Genomic DNA, 18021 nt, shown 5'->3' with positions numbered 1-18021 from the left:
ATGGAAATCGTTGCTAGGACGACCAACTAACTAGAAATAGAAAAAAAGAAAATTTAAATAAAAAAAAGGAAAAAAAAATCTTTTTCGTGATAAGAAATCAAGAAGGACGGATATTTCCAGGTGCCTGTTGAGAAGTGTCTCTTGACAAGTTTGTTAACGTCGTGAGGCCAGCCAACAAGGCACTAATACGACGTCCCTCACATCCATCTCTGTGGAGCCGTTTCTGCTGTACATTTCGGGGTAAAAGATGGGGTAGTAGGGAAGCCTTAAGCTTGAGTTATGACATCGATTACGCAGTTTCCTCCTCCCTCCCACCCCTCTTCTAGAATAGAAAAAGAAAGAGATCTTCTTTTAATATACGAAAAGCCATAGATTATTAGAGACCCTTAACGTCTTTCTCTACTGCTCCTTTTGTCCGTCCATCTCCCAAACTGCACCCTTTTCTTTTTACTCATTTTTCTTTTTTTTTCTGTTTCTGTTTTTGAGACGCCCGATGTGGTGGTGGCACGGGGAGAGATTTCTTCCCAAATCGTACATGCCTCTCGCTACACTCAAAGAGTTATTTGATACGCGAAACAATGCGAGGAATGAAGGATACGCTATTAGATGTCACTTTAAAAATAGAATGCAAAGAGTTTCGAGAAAACCAATGCTACACACAGAGCCCGACATGGCGATGTAATAGTCACACATCCACAAATACCTTCCGGATGGTGCCCGAAGATTTGTGATGTCCTTATCTCTCGGCAAGCATTTCCTATTGTGTCAAATGCTATTATTAGTTATTCAGTGTTTTTGGGATAAATTCGGAACGTTTATAGATCCTCTTAGCTTGATTATACCGTTAATCGAGTTATCTGGCTAAGGTGAAGGGAGGACACGTCAAACGGGCAAGCTCGTGACTAGTTTCGTTATTGAGAGCGATTACGTAACCCGCTAGAAGAATGTTGGCCATCAATGCGTGCGCAAGGACGTATGACGATAGCGCATAAGCATCTGAAAAGTTAAAAACATGATGGCGTAATCAAATATGCTAACATAATGGAGGGGAAATAAGGGAATTCAAATTTGATCAGGACGCGATGCTTGTCTTCATTTGTATTTCCCTTTTAAACGTTTGACGGTAATGTTCGCGTGCACCACGTCTACAAAGACGAAGGCCAAACCTTGAAAAAAAATCGAAAAAAAAAAATTATAAAAAAGAATTATTGAACAGGTAGCGCACCCAAAACACATAATCAAAACAACAAGCTTTTAAAACAAGTAAAGCAAATAAACATTGAACGTCCATATTTATTCACGTCATTTTTTTTTTATTTATCGCAGTTCCACGCGCCAGTAAATTGTCAGACATCAGCAAAGTGATTCGCTCACGACCGATCGTGACTGCATTTGATTTGGAAAATGTTTACCTCGAAATAGAAAATAAAAAGAATCAACACGCGTCTCACAACTGACATGAATTCGCTTTTCTTTAGACACAGAAAAAAGAAAATCAAATAAAATCTGTCATAATCGATTAATCTGCAATTTGTGAGAATAGACAGGCGGCAACCGCGTGTCGACGTGAAGCGAACCACAAAAAAAACCATAATCCAACTTGTTTTCGACACGTTGATGATCGAGGCGTTGTTGGAATTTTTATCGATACAATTGCCGCGCGTATTGCATAGAAAACTCAGCGTTTGATCAGACGAGATTGAATCACAACGGGCCTTTTGCGGTTCGTTTTTTCTCTTTTTTTTTTGTTGTCTCCGCCGCTTTCTAACGGGACTGTTAAAGAGACAGCGTCGATTTTCTAGATGCAGGTCTTTTTTGCTATGTGCTATGTGGGTTAAATCTTCTATAGTACAACGCTGGCAGACGCCGTTCACCGTAATCCAGTTGCGCAGCACGTCAACGACGTGATCAAAATCAAGCGCGTTCTCTGATTCTTCTGACCGCCGTCTCGCCCAAAAGTTGCCCTATTCGCTCATCACGACGCCAGTCACGTGACCTGACCTCCACGACACCGTACTGCATAAAGAGCTTTCACGTTAGAAACAACAACGGTACGTGTATTACGTCTCATTTTCTAGTAATACCCAACATAAACAGAGGCCGAGGCGGTTACTATTAACGATTGTAGACTTGCATTAACACACACACACACACTCGATAAGTGACTCTAGTGCCCCATCGATCAACATCGACCCGTGCGTCGTCTTTTAATAGACGGATGTACAGCAATCACGCGTACAAACTGTGCCCTTTTGCCAAAGCACAAGAGACAAGATCATGAAACAGGTTTTTTGTACTAAAGAAAGAAAGAATGCTTCTTTCGAAATCGGATGAAAGAGTGGGTCGTCAATGGTTTTCAATCCTTACGAGACGCAGCTCACGTTTCCCTCGGGCCACTTGACTTGGCCAAGGAAAACTGGCATCCCACTCACGCACTCGTATAGAAGAGTGATTCATCACGGAAATCTGGTTGAATCGATTGTCGTCATGTTGCCGTAGACCATCGACCCTTTTTTCATGTATAATTGTATATGTGTACGAGTTGATTGGCGTTGCATATATCCTGACTCTATAGGATGGATAAAGTCATAGATATTATTACGGCTACGTCGTGGATAATAGTCAGACGCTGACAAAGGAAAGTATTAGGGGGTAATAGACGATCAGTGGCAGCTGTGCGGTCATGTGTCACTTGGCCCGTGTCACAATGCGCCCAACCGCATCTGTGGTCGTCGACTCATGCAAGATCGACGTCGCTTTGCCCTTATCCATGGCCAGCCAAGTCGATGACGACAGACAATGTTGGCATCGTCTAGTTTGCTTCCTCCTCTTTGGCGCCTCGATGAGCAAAATCTATCCCCTATTTCCCTATATGACTCGATCTTCGTTTTCGGCCCAAACGGTCGCAACACAACTAGAAAATGGGGAGCTTTGGGTCATTTGTCAACGACACTGTGTCTCTCGCCACCCTTCGGGGCGCTGCGTTGGCAGGACAAGTTGAGGAGGACCTCGTGCAGAGAAACGAATGGACAACGGACGGAATCAAGGGGACTTGATTAGATTTCCTCATCAATACGGATGACAGGGTCATCACCGTCAACTTGGGCGGAAGCGCTCGGTCCTGATGAAAAACATCCCTAATTTCCAATCTTTTTACATTGCCCGTCATAGAAGTGGCCCCTTGCATTCAAACTGTAGCCTAAAGGGGTGATGAAGCAGAAATCAAATCCTACCATGTGGAAACGGCTGTATACTCTTCTGTACATCCATCAACATTTTTCAGAGTGCATTACATGGGTTAATTCGAGTTTCTCATCCGCTTGAAATTCCGGCCGTTTGAACAGCAGTCCTACAACAAAAAAAAAAAAATAAATAAAAAAAAAATTAAAGGGAATAATTTGTGATCGCCAATGAAAGGTCCGCACGGACGCTATTTCACTATTATCTGAATGGGCCGTCACACACATGAGGGGTCCAGCCAGGAGCCAATGAACTGTTACATCTTCCTTTTTTTTTTTTTTTTTCAAAATTCCGTGACATGGTCTGCCATCTACCCTATTATTTATCACGCTATCTAATAATATGGTTAAACTGTATGCCGTGCTTTTATTCATTCCCCACAGGAGTTTATGGGCGTATCAGATCATCGGTGAGGGATAATTTTTTTTTTTTTTTAACTCAATGGCACCGCCCGGCTCGATTTATTGCGATCGTAGGGGAACAAATAAAAAATAAACTCTGAACCGTTTTGGGGGTCACTTTTGCGTACAAGATATCGCGCGTGGTTCAACATCATCATCATTAACGTCGTTATCATCATCACACACACACAAAAAAAGGGAAGAAGAAAAGAAAAACAAAACGAAAAATGAGTCGCTAAAGAAAATAAAGAGCGTGTGGCTGATGGCGTGGGGTTAATTGCTGCTGCCAAGGATAGACACAAAGAATTCGGCCTTGGAATACCATCTTTCCTTGTTGAGAAAGACAGCAACGACAAAAACTTGCCCGAAAAAAAAAAAAAGAGTCAAAAGAACCAATGTGTCAAGATTTAAGAAAGAAGAAGAAAAAAAAAAAAAAATTCAAATGAAACAGTCAGCTGTTCTATAGTCCTGGTCTTCTAATCCATTAGCCATGCGGTAAAGACATTGCACGCACGGGGCTATCTATAAAAAGGAAGTTTGTTAACGTCCCCCCCCCCTTTTTTTTAAATAAAATATATAAACGTTTCAATATTACCTTTAGTTATATTATATGTATATACATATTTAGTGTTTACCTTTACGGGGTTCGTAGAAAAACAGCCTATCCCGCTATTTGAAAACAAACAAACATGGGATAAGCAAAAGGGAGAAAGAAAAAAAACAAAAAAACTCATAAAACTAAACAAAAAAAAATGTAAATAAATAAAATCAAGATATCAGTTAGAGCGTATCTATAAAAACCTGCTGCGTATATGTTTTTATACGGACAAAAAAAAAAACGCGTGTGCGACTTGGTTCCACGATCACATGTGACGCCACTTTGGCCGCCCGCAGAAAAAGAACGATGAGGCGGCGATGACAGCTCACGACAATCCCTCACTTGTTTTTTTGTGTTCTTTTTCTTGTCCTCCTCGTTTCCTATGATTATCTTCGTTATTATATTCGCGGCTCGGACAACGGGGGGTCCCGACCGATCGGAATCTCATCATCGTTCGTCCACGTTTGTTACGTTCCCGCTCGATGATATTATGATGTGCTTATCCGATGGGTTACACGCGACGTTTCATCAACCATTTTTGTTTTATCCCTTTCTTTTTTTCTTTTTTAATTCTGTGTGTGTGTGTGTGTGTTTATAGTAATACACATACTGCAGGCTTGTATACAATAGATATCTTGATACATCATCAACCAGTCTGCTGTCTATGTAGCGATGCACGAAATGAACGCGGGAGGAGCTACAAGACGAAACGGTGGATAATATTCCACCAAGTACGAATGAATAGAATATGTAAACTGCCGCCGCCGCCCCGTTGAATCATTGCTCTCATCATCACGAGCCAAATACACACACACACACACATACGTGAATGATTTGTGGTGTGGTAGTTCGTACTCTGAAACAATTGCATGTGGCAATCAAAGCCTGTGTTCCGTGACGGAATCATCTACACCGCACCAACACTATCCAACCATTTTTTGATTTTTATTCCCCCCCCCCCTCGTATAATTTAACAATCAACAATCAAAAACATCAGTTTCCAAGAGAACAGAGAAAGAGAAATAGTCAAATAATATACGGGGAAAAGATATAGGCGATTAGAATATTCATGTGGAATTCTGAGATACGAAGCCGCCGGCTTCATATACATTACAACATAATGACATTGTACGCGCACAACGGTATAAAACGGTAATAATAGATTCATCAAAGAAAATCAAAAAAAAAAAAAATGAAACAAAAGGCTGCAATATTTTTGGCTGTGATTTTACATCGGCAGCGATTGTAATGTAGGGGCTCTACATCAAATGTTGCGCGAGAGTTCCGCGTCCTTATTCTTTTAGAAATGGGACAGCGAAAAGGCGACGGGTCATTTGATCGACTAACGGATTATCGTGTGCGATTGCAATCTGCGTTCATCTTTATTGGAGGCTATCGACCACCACCTCTTTTCTTTTTTCTTTTATTAAAGTTGGCTCTCACTGTAGCAGTTCGCGCTTCACCTATTCAAATTCTTTTGTTTTTTTCGTTTTTTATTTTTCACTTTTAAAAGAAAAGAAAAAAACAAAATTTAATGTTTTTAACGACGTCGTTAAAGGAAAACACTGTGCAATGTAAAACTACTCGCTAAGCGCAAAAAAACGTATCCGAATTTGGTCGCTGCTCTATCAGCAATTCATTCCGCAGTCGTATATATATCCATTCTTGATGATGATATGAATCGTCGAAAAAAATAAAATAAAAAAATAAAAAGAAGAAGAAGAAATATGAACAAAGTTGTTGACCTCAATGCCAGCCATTTTGGTGAGAGGAAGAAAACATTTCGGAAAAAGCTGTCGATGCTTTGATGTCCGCGTCCCGGGAGCCGTTGACGTGAACGAGCCCCTACCAACAAGCCGACGAGGCAGTCAAAGTTACATCAACGCCATCATCATTTTTTTTTTCTTCTTTCTTTTGAGGGGAGAAAACTTTAAATGGGAAAAAAAAACATAAAATAAAATAAAATAAAATTCAAGAACGTACAAGAAAATGTAAATGTCTACATGTAGAAAGAAGACGAGCTTGATGACGGTGATGGATGATTGCGGCAGCAAGATCCGCCGCCATCCGAACTGCAAGTCTCTTCAGATTGACGGCGAAAGTATGGGCACCTATTGCGGGCGTGTAACCGTCCCCATTTTGTTTTGTTTTGTTTTTTTTGTTTTCTCGAAATATGTTAACCCTCTTTATGGACACTTGAAATAAATAGAAGGGGCCTTTCTTTTCTTCAACTGTCAACAGAGAAGAAATCCCCCTACCAAGAAAGTGGAAACGTCAAAGATGTCGGTGACTTATCGTGAGAAGGAGATTACACACCTGAACGATAAAAAAACAAAACACTGACGATGAGTGAAGACCATTCGATTCACCGATAGCAATACGCATAAAACGTTATATATTTAAGGTCTAGAACGTATTGATTTTGTTTTGTTGACATCGACGCAGATTTCGAAAAATAAATCAAATGACGTTAGACAAATAAAACTTGACATTTAACGGATGTCAACATTGTCAGTGTCGACAAACACGGGGACAGTTTCGCCATGTTTTTATTGCAGATGGCAAAAATATTGTTTAACTGGTCTCAGTCGAGTGACGACCAAATAAAAGAAACTGTTTTCCTGGAACGCATTTGTTGGTGACAGTCTGGGTAGCGAAATAGATTTTCGGCAGCAAACTTTGTGTCATAACATGCAAGATGACATTACTCATCCATCCGGAAATGGACAGAACAAACAAACAGAAAGAATCAATGATAAGATAAGATTTTGCTGACTGATTCCGTTTCAAAAAAATGGACAATTTCGAATGTTCACGAACAGGGTCGTGCAAAAAAAAAATGTGAAATAACAAACATTTGAACAGCAGCTGGACATTCAACCAACAGTTTCAGACTTGCCCATAAAAGAAAATGGGTGGTGAGAATATCACCTATAATAACGAAAGCAAAAATGTTGATCCTATATGCGCATATGCCATTTGCTTCGACCCTTCCTTTTTTATTTTAAGCCTATTATTTGACACGGCAAAATGGCAGCTGCCTCGGGATCCTTTGACGCGTAGCTGCGCTATCACGAAATGTCGTCAAACTGATGTTGGTTACATTTTTTTTCTTTTTTTTTTTTCGCTTTGAAATTCGACACCATTTTGTCGCGTGATGAGCTTTTTCTTGTTTCTTTCTCTCTTATTTTTTTTTTTTTACAACCGATCGTAAAGCTGGGCCTGCTGTCTCTATCCGTTATTACCGACACATTGCAGTTCTCTTAACATCTTCAAATGGCACGTCTACGTCAAAAAGAAGATTACGGCCGCATTCGATATTTGGAAAAAGGGTCTTAATTAAGCATTCAAAATCGTAAATAAGGATAGACACTGACGAGTAAGTAGGCTGTTGGGAATTGAAATATTAAAAAAAGCGACACAGACGCAACGTTTTTGGCTGCTGCTAAAAGAGGGAAATGTTGATTAGAATACGAAGCACCGTACCGAATGCGGTTTACAAAGATGAAACAGGTGGAAGCGAAAAAAAAAAAGAAAAAGAAGATGACCATCGCTGAAAAAAAAAGAAAAAAGAAAACATCAATAATTCATGATCATCATTGGCCAGAGTATACATCACGGATAATAATAAAACCGACTAAACAAGACCGAAGAGAACTCTCTTGTAGTCCCCCCCCCCCTCCGCCCAGCTAGCAGTTAAACAAACCAAGCCAAAGTCAACAGACAAGACGAAAGGGAAAGATAAGTCACGAGAATTAAAGAAACGATAAATGGCCGACGGTGTAAGATATCCCATTTCATCAGCAGGCAGCCATCAAACAGACGGAAACATCTAGGCACGTGCTGCCCATGCAAAACGATCCTCAGTCACACACACAAATAAAAAAAAATAAAGAAAGAAAAGGGAAAAAAAAAAAAACACAGGTCCATTATGTCGTCGGCTGTAACCGCAGGTCGAACGTTATAACATGTACGCACAGGCCAAATAAGTCTTGATGCCATCGATATCAAACGGTAGACGCTTAGCTGATGTCGCCTGTGTCTACGTTAAACATCTTCGTGCGGCCATCAAAGGAAAAAGCTTATTGAGCATCACAAAGCATCATTATTGACTTTCTAATATGGTGCGCTTAAAAAAAAAACAAAATTCGATGTCAATGAACTAAGGCGGAAAAAAGAAAACAAACGCCCTGGCGGGTCAGGTGGTACGTATAACTCTTGAATAGATAACCTGCGCTAAAAATTCAAAAATAAAATCATAATAATTGAAGACACTGCCAACGGTTAAATGCTTTGCTGGAATGCAGAAGAATGTTGAGGGTTTTTTTTTTTGGGCGTGAAGACGACCTTAACCTCGGCAGAGCTCACAACACGAGTTACACGTAGCGATAACAAGACAAAGTCATAAGCAATTAAAATTCGACGTGAGCTTTGGAGAGGGCCCCTCCCATTAGCGAGCGTCCTCAACACAGACGGTGTGTAAAAACACTACAACGAAAAGTCATTGAGGACAGAGACGGAGACAAAGTGTTATACGTACCACGGTGCTACCCATCTATGCAAAATGATTAAAAAGATAAAACAAGCCAGCGCAATTTGATTGCAGTTTTCATAACAAGAAAATGGATGTTTCGCCTCCCTTACGACTGTCACATCAACTTTTGTATGGCAATGGTTAATGAAAACAGTTCGATTGTGTTCTTCCCTCATTTTCTCCCCTCTGCATTAAAAAAAAAATGAGGGGGGGGGGACGTACAAGTTCACCCACCTCTGTACATGAAAAAATATATACTGTATATATATATTGAAATTGTATAAGAAAAAAGCCTATGCGATGTTTGTGTTATTCTGTTGGTCACGTGTGTCTATGCAGAGGGAAAATGGGCGAGGGGGTGTGTTTTGACACGGGCATCTAGCGCACACACCATTACGTCTACACACACACACACAGAGTATACAGATAAATAGATCCAGATAAATAAATGCAGTAGCCTTATGGGAAAGTGAAAAAGAAAAGAGAAAAAAAAAAGAAAAAGTGACACAGACAGGAAGAGTATATATCACTAGACTATATATATTGCCACACAGATCCATCCATTTCCAAACCCCCCCCACACTCCACCCCCCATTTCTTTTCAGTTCCGCAGCTGTCCAGGAGTCAAAAGATTTTTTTTTTTCTTTTTCTTTCTTTTCCGAAACGGCAATAGAAGAGACTACCCACCACGTCCAACTGAAGTCTTTGACTAAACATTAAATTATAATTTGCAATAATAAAAAACATAAAAACAAAAAGAGTTCGCTCTCGGAGCGCATCGTCTCCACAAATCAAAACGTTTATCCACGACCATTCATCTTCTCCGTTTTGTGCAACTAAATTATGACGTATTAGTTGAAAGTCTTGAGCGCTTGATGGCACAGTGCAAACCGTACGCACAGGCGTAGCAAAAACTATTGCGTTAGTCACTGCGGCACGAGATCTACAAAGTAACCGTCTCCTCTGTTTGTTTTCCTTTATTTGATTTTACTTTGTTTAGTTTTTTTCCCCCGCAGAAAAAAAATAAAATATAAATGATAATTCCATTGTCGTTTCTATTCATCTCTCTGTATCGTGAATCTGTTATTCCGCAATGTCATCACGACTCGGGAACAAGAAGAAAACAAAAATCGTTGTTATTCAAACGGCTTTGCTGTCACGGACCATCGACTTCTGTCACATCAGGAACGGGGCCAAAAAAAGAATAACACACACACACACACACAAAGAAAAGGCCAACCGAGAGAGACAGAGAGAGAGAGAACATGTTTAAAAGTGGGCAGATGCTGCAGTTGTTGTCAAGCTTGTTTCCTATATACACACTCAGTTTTAGATTGTTACACACACACAGAGAGAGAAGAGAACGAAAGACCCGAAAAAAGACCAACAAAAGACGACGAACGTATGAAACCCACCCTCCCTTATAAAAGATATCGAGGATGACGGAAGAGATTTCATCCCCCCCATTAGCCAATGTTTCCGTTATTCACTTTCTCCCGACTGTTTTTGTCCTTTTATTTCGTTTTGATTCGAACTTGTATACACAAGGAAAACACAATCGGTCAAGTGAACACAAACCTCTAATCCCCCACCGCCCTTTCTATACTTTTGTTTGTTTTGTTTTGTTTTGTTCACGACAATAAGAAAAGTAAAGAAAACAAGAGAAATGTGTACACTATCAATCCATCATCCATCTCTTTGGCGCTGCCGACTCTCTGCCTGTCAATGATATTGAGTGGCCTCTTTATTTCTATATACAAGGAGAACTACGTATTTTCTTTCAAAGAGCCAACACACTGGCACGAGGTATGATCTCTTCTTCTTCTTCTCTTTTAAATAAAAAAAAAAACCCATAAAAGATCGTCATTTCGACTTACTTTTTGACAAGCTGTCACACACACACACACGGCAAGAGGGGGGGAAGGAAGAGAAAATGATGATGAGCCAAACAGATCTAACCTTACAAAGATGAACCCACTGTGTGACGATGTGGCATACATCAGCTGGACTATCTATCCCACTAATACACAGCATCGCAGAGTAAGACTTTGGTTTGTTTCATTTTCAAGGATTATTTTCTCTTGTTACATTTTGTACATTTTTTTTTAAATTTCATTTCCTACTTCCTCCATAATATTACCTCGTTTTTTTTCAGGGGGGGGGGGGTACTTTGAAAGAAAAAAAAAAAAAAAGGAATGCGCCACTCGTTTGTGGCCTCGGCCGTGTGACGCGTCTACAGGAAAAAACGAAAAGGGAGGAGTCAGTGGGAGGGGAGGGCACGGCCGGGACGTTTTAGAGTCAGTGGCTGAGGGCCAGTCAGTTTCAGTCAGCGGTAGACATCGCTCGAGACACCGTCTTCTCTTCAAAAGACTTCTCCCCCTTCACCAACACATGTTATCATTTCTCCAATTATAACTTTGTAATTTTTTTTTTCATTAATTATTCCAATCATTTTTTTTTTCTTTCCATCCGTTATTTGATTGCCGGAAAGAAGAAGAGTGTGAATTTTTGGGGTTTCATTTTGAAATTCATTTGCTTGAGACAAATTTGGTTTTTGTTTTTATTGCGAGTGGAGTGTCGGTGACAGTGCGTTTCCCCAGTGAAAGTGACGGCGTGTTTGGCGGTAAAAAATAACAAAACAAAGTGACATTTTTGAATCGGAGAGCAATCCGATCACAAAAAGAAAGAAAGAAAAAAAAATTTAATTATTGTCGATTTGAGATTGGGACATTTCAATTTGTTGTTGGCAAGTTTGCGAAGATAAAAGAGGACCGCATCATCATGAAATTGTCAACGTCGGTCACGATGATTGTCTCTTGGTTCCTTCTCATCGGTTGGCCATCGACCATCGCTGGTAAGTGGCTTCAACCCGCATTTAAATTTAACATCGTTGTTGTGTGTGTTTTTTTTTTTAATAATCAAGCGCATAATGGCGTTGAAGACGAGGGAGGTAAGTCGAATTTTGTTTTGTTTTTTTGTTATACGATGTACCAGGTAAATTTATTCCAAGATATTATGCCCGTACACACCTCAGCGCAGCAGCAGAAATTCCCGATCGTAATGGTGGAAATAAATTAAAAAAACAAAAACAAAATGATAAAATAAATGGAAAAGAAAAAGATGTTTTACAGATGCCAAAAATTCTTAATCAAGGACGTTAGAGCCAAGCAAAACTAATAATTAAACAAACAAAAAAACCGGGTGAACCAGAAAATCTCGTTTTTTTTTTTCTCTGTTCATTCATCGTTTTTTTCGTTAGCGTTGCGATTAACATTCCCGACTCTCGAGGCGTCGTCCTATACAAACAAAAAACAAAAGAAAACAATTCAAAGATGAAAAATCAATAATGAATTCCAGTTTTCTCCAGCCTGCCTCTACAAATTAACGTCTGTGCCATTGTCCAACTGGAAAACATCATTCCTCCACAAAATGCTAAGAACCTTATACATAAAAAAAAAAGGGCGTGACGAAATCATCGGCCAATTCTAGATCTTTGATTGTTTCTTTTCTCCCTTTTGGATCTGCTCTAACACTACGGCTGATTATGATCGGGAATGGAAGCAAACCGTTTCCAAACGAGCACACAAATACTGGACGCGTTCCACAGTTTCCCTTGACTATGTGCAAGTAGATCGTCTGCAAGCTCTCCGTCTCTCCCCCCCGTTTTATTGCGCATCCAACGGGCTGCCCCTACACACACTTTCTCCTACTCCCTCCTGTACATCACCTCTTATACTACCCCCGCCGATTCTACGGTGCGTTGTTGTTCTTTCGACTGTTAAGGTCTGACGCAAGCCCCCCACTGTTTTGGCCCAGTGTGCATATCAGTGTCATCTTTATCGCCATCATATATGCACAAGGACCCCTGTCCCTACGCACACACACACACTACCATTACTGCTACTATTACTACTAGAATCCTATACACTAACATATTTAATAGGATCTAACCCCAATAGCCCTTAGACTGTGTGTCTCTTCTTTTGATTTCTTTGACTTGTATGCCGTCCGTCCGTTATGGGCATTTCTGTTCAACTGTTCTTTTCAAATGTTGGGCCGCGACCTCCCGTGAACCAAATAGTTCTCCAGGTCTGTGTGTTGAGACTTGCCTTACTGTTCCAGCACACGAAGAAGAAAAAAAAAGACATCGAGGCACTTGGGATTTTTTTTTTTTTTTAACTTTCTGCCTCCTGTATGCGCAGTCTTTTTTAAATAATCTGCTGGTGGGCCAGGAGAAAGCGGCCACATTTCTGATGTTTGCCTAAGTTTATTCCATTTTGGTGGTCGTCGTCAGAATCAGACACACATTCACCCACAAAAAAAAAGAAAGAAGAAATGAATAAGAAATAAAAAAGGTAACGCAAGAGGGAATAACGACACCATTTGAACGCCAGATGGGCACGTGCATTTGCCCACTACTCCAACAATTGACCCGCGTATTTTATTTATTTATTTATTTTTTTCATTTTGTTCGGTTTTTTTTTAATTTTTAACAAGACACACCGACCGCTGGGCTAGTATGTCCGTCTGTTCAGGAAAAAACCCTGTCCCTTTTACTCATCCGGATGCCGCAGTCCATTTGCGTCATCTGGGGAGATCCTCGAGATGGATCCTACACGTCCCCCCCCCCACCCCTCAAAAAAAAGAAAGAATTTAACGAGCTCTTTCTCTCTCTCTCTTTCTTGTAGATCAAATGAAGGGGGAAAAGGTTAAGAGCACCTAATAAATAGACTTCTTGCTTAAAGGGATAACTACACATCCGAGGCCCCTCCAACATCATTTCCAGACTATCCAAATTAGCTTTTAATGCAAGCCGTAATTAAACGGCATAGGGTACACACACACACACACACACCAAAAAAGGGGGGGGGGTGCATAATGTACGATGCGGCTAAACTTTGTATATCAAACGTACGTTGCTACATTTCATCTCCATCGTGCCGGATTCTTTTGAAAAAAGCAGAGGGGACGAAAAGAATCAAATCATAGTTTTCCTCTCAGATTTAATCTAGCGAACAAACGCTAATGTTGTCGAAGAATGATTCAAGATGGTAATATATATTTAAAAAAAAAAAAAAAAAGTTTGGGACGAAAGGGAGGGGACAGAAACGATACGTGTCGTATATCAATGAAATCCGTATAATATATACCTGCGAGTATAGCTTACATGAAATATACAGTGCGACGTCCGGCGACGACAGCCTCACCCCGACGACGTAAGGGGGAGAATAAAAACCCAAAATTCGATAAAGGGGGAAAACGTTGGATTTTCTCACGCACCGTTACCATAAATCACTTTCTTCTCTATTCTCCCCTCATTCCACATTTCTTTCTTTCAGAGGTGCCACAGAAAAGAAGAAGAAGGAAAGAAAAAAAGCGGGGGAATCAGGAGGGTATAAATATCGGCCGCATTAAATAGCCATTAGCACGAAGGTTTCATCCGAGACAAGACGGGGGGGGGGGTGGGGATCGGCAGGAGGGCCACAACATGCCCCCCCCCTCCTTCCTCGACATCTAACATACCACCACATTTTCATAGACACGAAAACGTACGTTCCATTAGCTCCTGCTGGATGGATGAAATTCTTCTTTGAAACATAAAATGAGCTTTGCATTTTACATACCCCTTCCCTTTTGTGCCAAGTTTATTCTGGATAAGTTTTCTTTTTTTTTTCCCTCCTTTGATCGTCTATCAAATGGCTTTATTGCGAATGATGGGATCACATTGTCATTACACGTAGACCAACTCGAGCCGGAGCCGAGCAAAACTTTCGTATCAAGACTTGAGTTGAACTGTCAAACTTTTTTTTTTCAATTCGTTTTCATTTACGAAAGGAAGAGTCAAAGAAAAAAAGTTTTCAACATGGCGAAAGAAAAAAATAAAAATAAAATGAATGACAACAATAAACGCATTAGCTATTAAGAGATAACTAGGACGATCCACACACACACACACATAAACCGAACGATTCGTCGAGCTAATAAAATCCCGCTGATGTCCACACCCATTCCTTTCCATGTCTATGTGCATGTCCCTCAAAAATGATAGCCATACGAATTAAATACAAATTCTATCTCGAGATTATGACTGCCGGGCACGAACGTCGAGCGTGAAATCACAGGCGGTTTGGATAACGAAATGAATCGGGACAAAGTCTGGAGAGTAAGGGAGGAGAGTATTTGGCATGCCTCACGGCCAAATAACATTCGCTTTTTAATGAAAGGGAATCAAAGTCGTGATGTCATCGCTCATTCGACGCCCTGGCCGATCTTCCCCCAAAGGCTACACCCATCCTAATCGTCAACCAATCAATCAAGGCAATTCCGAAATGGGGGAATATGAGTTCAAGAAAATCCTCCTAATCGTTAAAAACAACAACAACAACAGCCAAGAGGAATTATTAAAAATATAAATAAAAAAATGATTGGATATTCTCATAATTTCATTTCATTTATTTTATTTTTTTAAATTTTTCACACGAGGATTTCCCTGCCGTGATGAATCAAAAACAAATAAATAAATTTAAAAAATTCCTTTGGAAAAAGAAGAAAAAATTTATGACGTAACCGTTCACTTATGTCCAGTTTGAAGAGGATCGATTGCACAGTGTGCGAGCGTTTGTTTGACTAAAGGGATGAGGTTCGACGAAAGGTCACTTTCGGATGCCAAGGGACTCGGTCATCATCCCCGAACGGTCCCTTGATCACGATCGGTTTTTTTGTTTTTTGTTTTCTTCCCCTCTTTCTATCACCTTCTCGCCCCTTTTGGACCGCGCCCAAGTTTCCCAGTCTGCATATCTATACGATAGAGGAGCAGTACAAGCCTAACGTGTGCGAGTCTATAGTTGAACGTGAAAAAAGAAGGGGCGGCTGATGTGTGGACATGACTGCAATCGAGACATTGGAGGCCCAACAAACAAACAAAACAAGTCAGAATAGTTGGGGAAATAAAAGAAATGTTTGAGAGAAAAGCTGAACAAGTACACAGTAGTAGCTGTTTAGCCAGTTCTATTGACAATTGGATGGGCTCTCTGGAAAAAAGAAAGACAGTTACTTCCCTTATTCGAATTTCCCTCTTTTGATTTTCTGCTGGCCCTGCACACGACCCAGGGTTTGGTGGCCACACTCGACATACAAATGAGCTTCTTTTGCTGGGCTGGCCCGTTCCAAGTCAATATATATACAGCAAAGAGAGAGAGAGAGTTCTTTAACAACATCAAGAATTCACTGCAACTTGGAAGCAAAGTCATCAATTTCCCTTTTTTTTTTCTTAAAAAAAGATCCAATTCCTCAAGAATTTTTCCACCTTTTTTTTTCTTTCTTTAAGGGAATTGATTTCTCCCGTTAAACAGATTGACGGTGGTTAAGATTAGGGAAACCATCAAGGAAAAAAAGGGGGATGTAGTGAGACGACTGTTAGATCGTCCCGGTGTAGGAAAAGAAAGAGATGGAATCGACAAGAAGGCACAAAACACCCCAAACGTTATATACAGATACGATAGACATTCCAAACGACATGATAGCCGTGTAATGAGAAGCGACGACCAGAGAAACAACAAAGCAAAGAAAAAAAAAAAAAATGTTTTCCTTTTTTATCTTTCGCCTCTTTTTATTTTCTCTTTTGTAACCCCCCCCCCTTTTTTTTTTCTCCTCCTGTCCTGACTGCTGTCACGTTCGAATTCCATGAACGTCGATCACGACAAAACGACACAAACTCTAAAATATAGCCTGTCTTTTGTTTCCACGAGTCAAAGTCTAATTTCTAGAGAGGAAAATTCTACTGGAATTTATTCAAATTGATTTGTTAAAAAAAAAGGCAAAACATTTTTTGTTTGGTCCTTTTTCAACCCCAAAATCAATTAGCTCCTTTTTTTGTTTTGTTTTTTTAAAGGTTTTATCTTTTAATGTTTTCCATCGAATAAATTCCACCACTCTACACCTTGTCGCGCCGAGCCCTCGTCTGCATTTACACGACGTACGTAAAAAGCATTTGACTCTGCCGTTTGTCGAGACTCTCTAAATCAAAAATTTCCGACAAGGTCATCAAAATAAAATTTTAAAAATCGTGTCTTTTCTGATTGAATCGGATTTTTCTGAATAAAAAAATTAAATAATAAATAAATAAATAAGAAGAATGTGTCGCTGTGGTAAGTGTGCGCGCTGTAGTCAAACACATTTCGTTAAATATCACGCACGACACGAAAATTGAAAGAGGGAGTCATACGAGAATGATAAAAGCAAGGAGACGAGATGCCATTTGACAGTGGCACGTTAAAAAAAAAAAAAATCGGTGGCGGCAACCGAAGCCCCAGAGACTTGGCGACGCAACGAGCAAATGATTGTGTGACCACTCGGCGTGCTAACATTTTCCTTTGAAAGGAGGCCGTGAAAACGGGACCTTTTTGTCGGTCGTCTTTTTTGTTTTTTTTTTATTATTTCATTTAATTTTTTTTTTTTTTATGTGACCAAAAGTGGAGTCGTAAATGGGGAGGTTTCAAGGGGGTTAAGAAAACTGACCGTGTGAATCGACGTTCTTTTAAATAAAACAAAAGGGGGAAAGACAAAAGGGAGGATAGTAAAGATATGCAAGATATTAAAGCACCCACCCCAAATTTAAATGGAAACATCACGAAATAAGAAATAAAATTCTATTTTCTTTTTCGAATGACACCGATGAAGATTTCAAATAACAAAAAAAAAAGGGGGGGGGGTGACATTTTTTGTTGTTGTCTTTGTTTTCCCGGTAGGGACGTTAATGCGTTAACTGTTGTTTTAAGAGAAGAAACGTTTTCAAAGTTCTTTTTGGGAGATGGTGAAAGAAATAAAAACAAAAATAAAACAAAATAAAGAAACTGGAGATATTATAACACATTCTCTCTTCACTCCTTTTTCTTTTTATTGGGCCTTCATTTCTTTTTACTGGGAGGTGTTGTTTTTATTATTACCACGATCATTATGACACGTCGTCTACACGTATAAATAAATAACTCGAGAAAGCTGCTAACGTAACCTCCCCGCTCTCCCCCCCTCCCCCCACCCCACACCACAAATAAAAAAAATCAGATGAAATTGTCTCCTGAGAAAAAGACATCCGTCTTCGTTTCTTGACTGGACCTCCCGCTGGGATCTCCCTTCCTATTTCCTCCTCTTTTTTTTTTTTTTTTTCAAATTTATTTATTTATTTTTTCTTCTTCTTCGGGTCACACGATATGTGGTGCGTGCGTGCATTCGTGTAGCCTATGGTTATT

At 40.0% G+C, this 18021-nt stretch overlaps 1 long non-coding RNA gene across 1 annotated transcript in view; it reads right to left on the bottom strand.

The window, feature by feature from the left end:
* Window positions 1-36: 36 nt before the first annotated feature.
* LOC123473825 overlaps window positions 37-18021 on the bottom strand; it is a 26333-nt gene continuing 8348 nt past the window's right edge. Inside the window, exons 2-4 of the long non-coding RNA XR_006648139.1 lie at window positions 3234-3349; window positions 843-1166; window positions 37-757 (exon numbers count right to left, since the gene is read on the bottom strand). This is a non-coding gene — a long non-coding RNA (uncharacterized LOC123473825). The remainder of the gene's footprint in view (window positions 758-842; window positions 1167-3233; window positions 3350-18021) is intronic.

The sequence above is a fragment of the Daphnia magna genome, linkage group LG6 (assembly GCF_020631705.1).
Source record: "Daphnia magna isolate NIES linkage group LG6, ASM2063170v1.1, whole genome shotgun sequence".
NCBI classification, from domain to species: domain Eukaryota; kingdom Metazoa; phylum Arthropoda; class Branchiopoda; order Diplostraca; family Daphniidae; genus Daphnia; species Daphnia magna.
The sequence above is the reverse complement of the archived record's forward strand: the minus strand, read 5'-3'. Positions and strand labels throughout refer to the sequence as shown.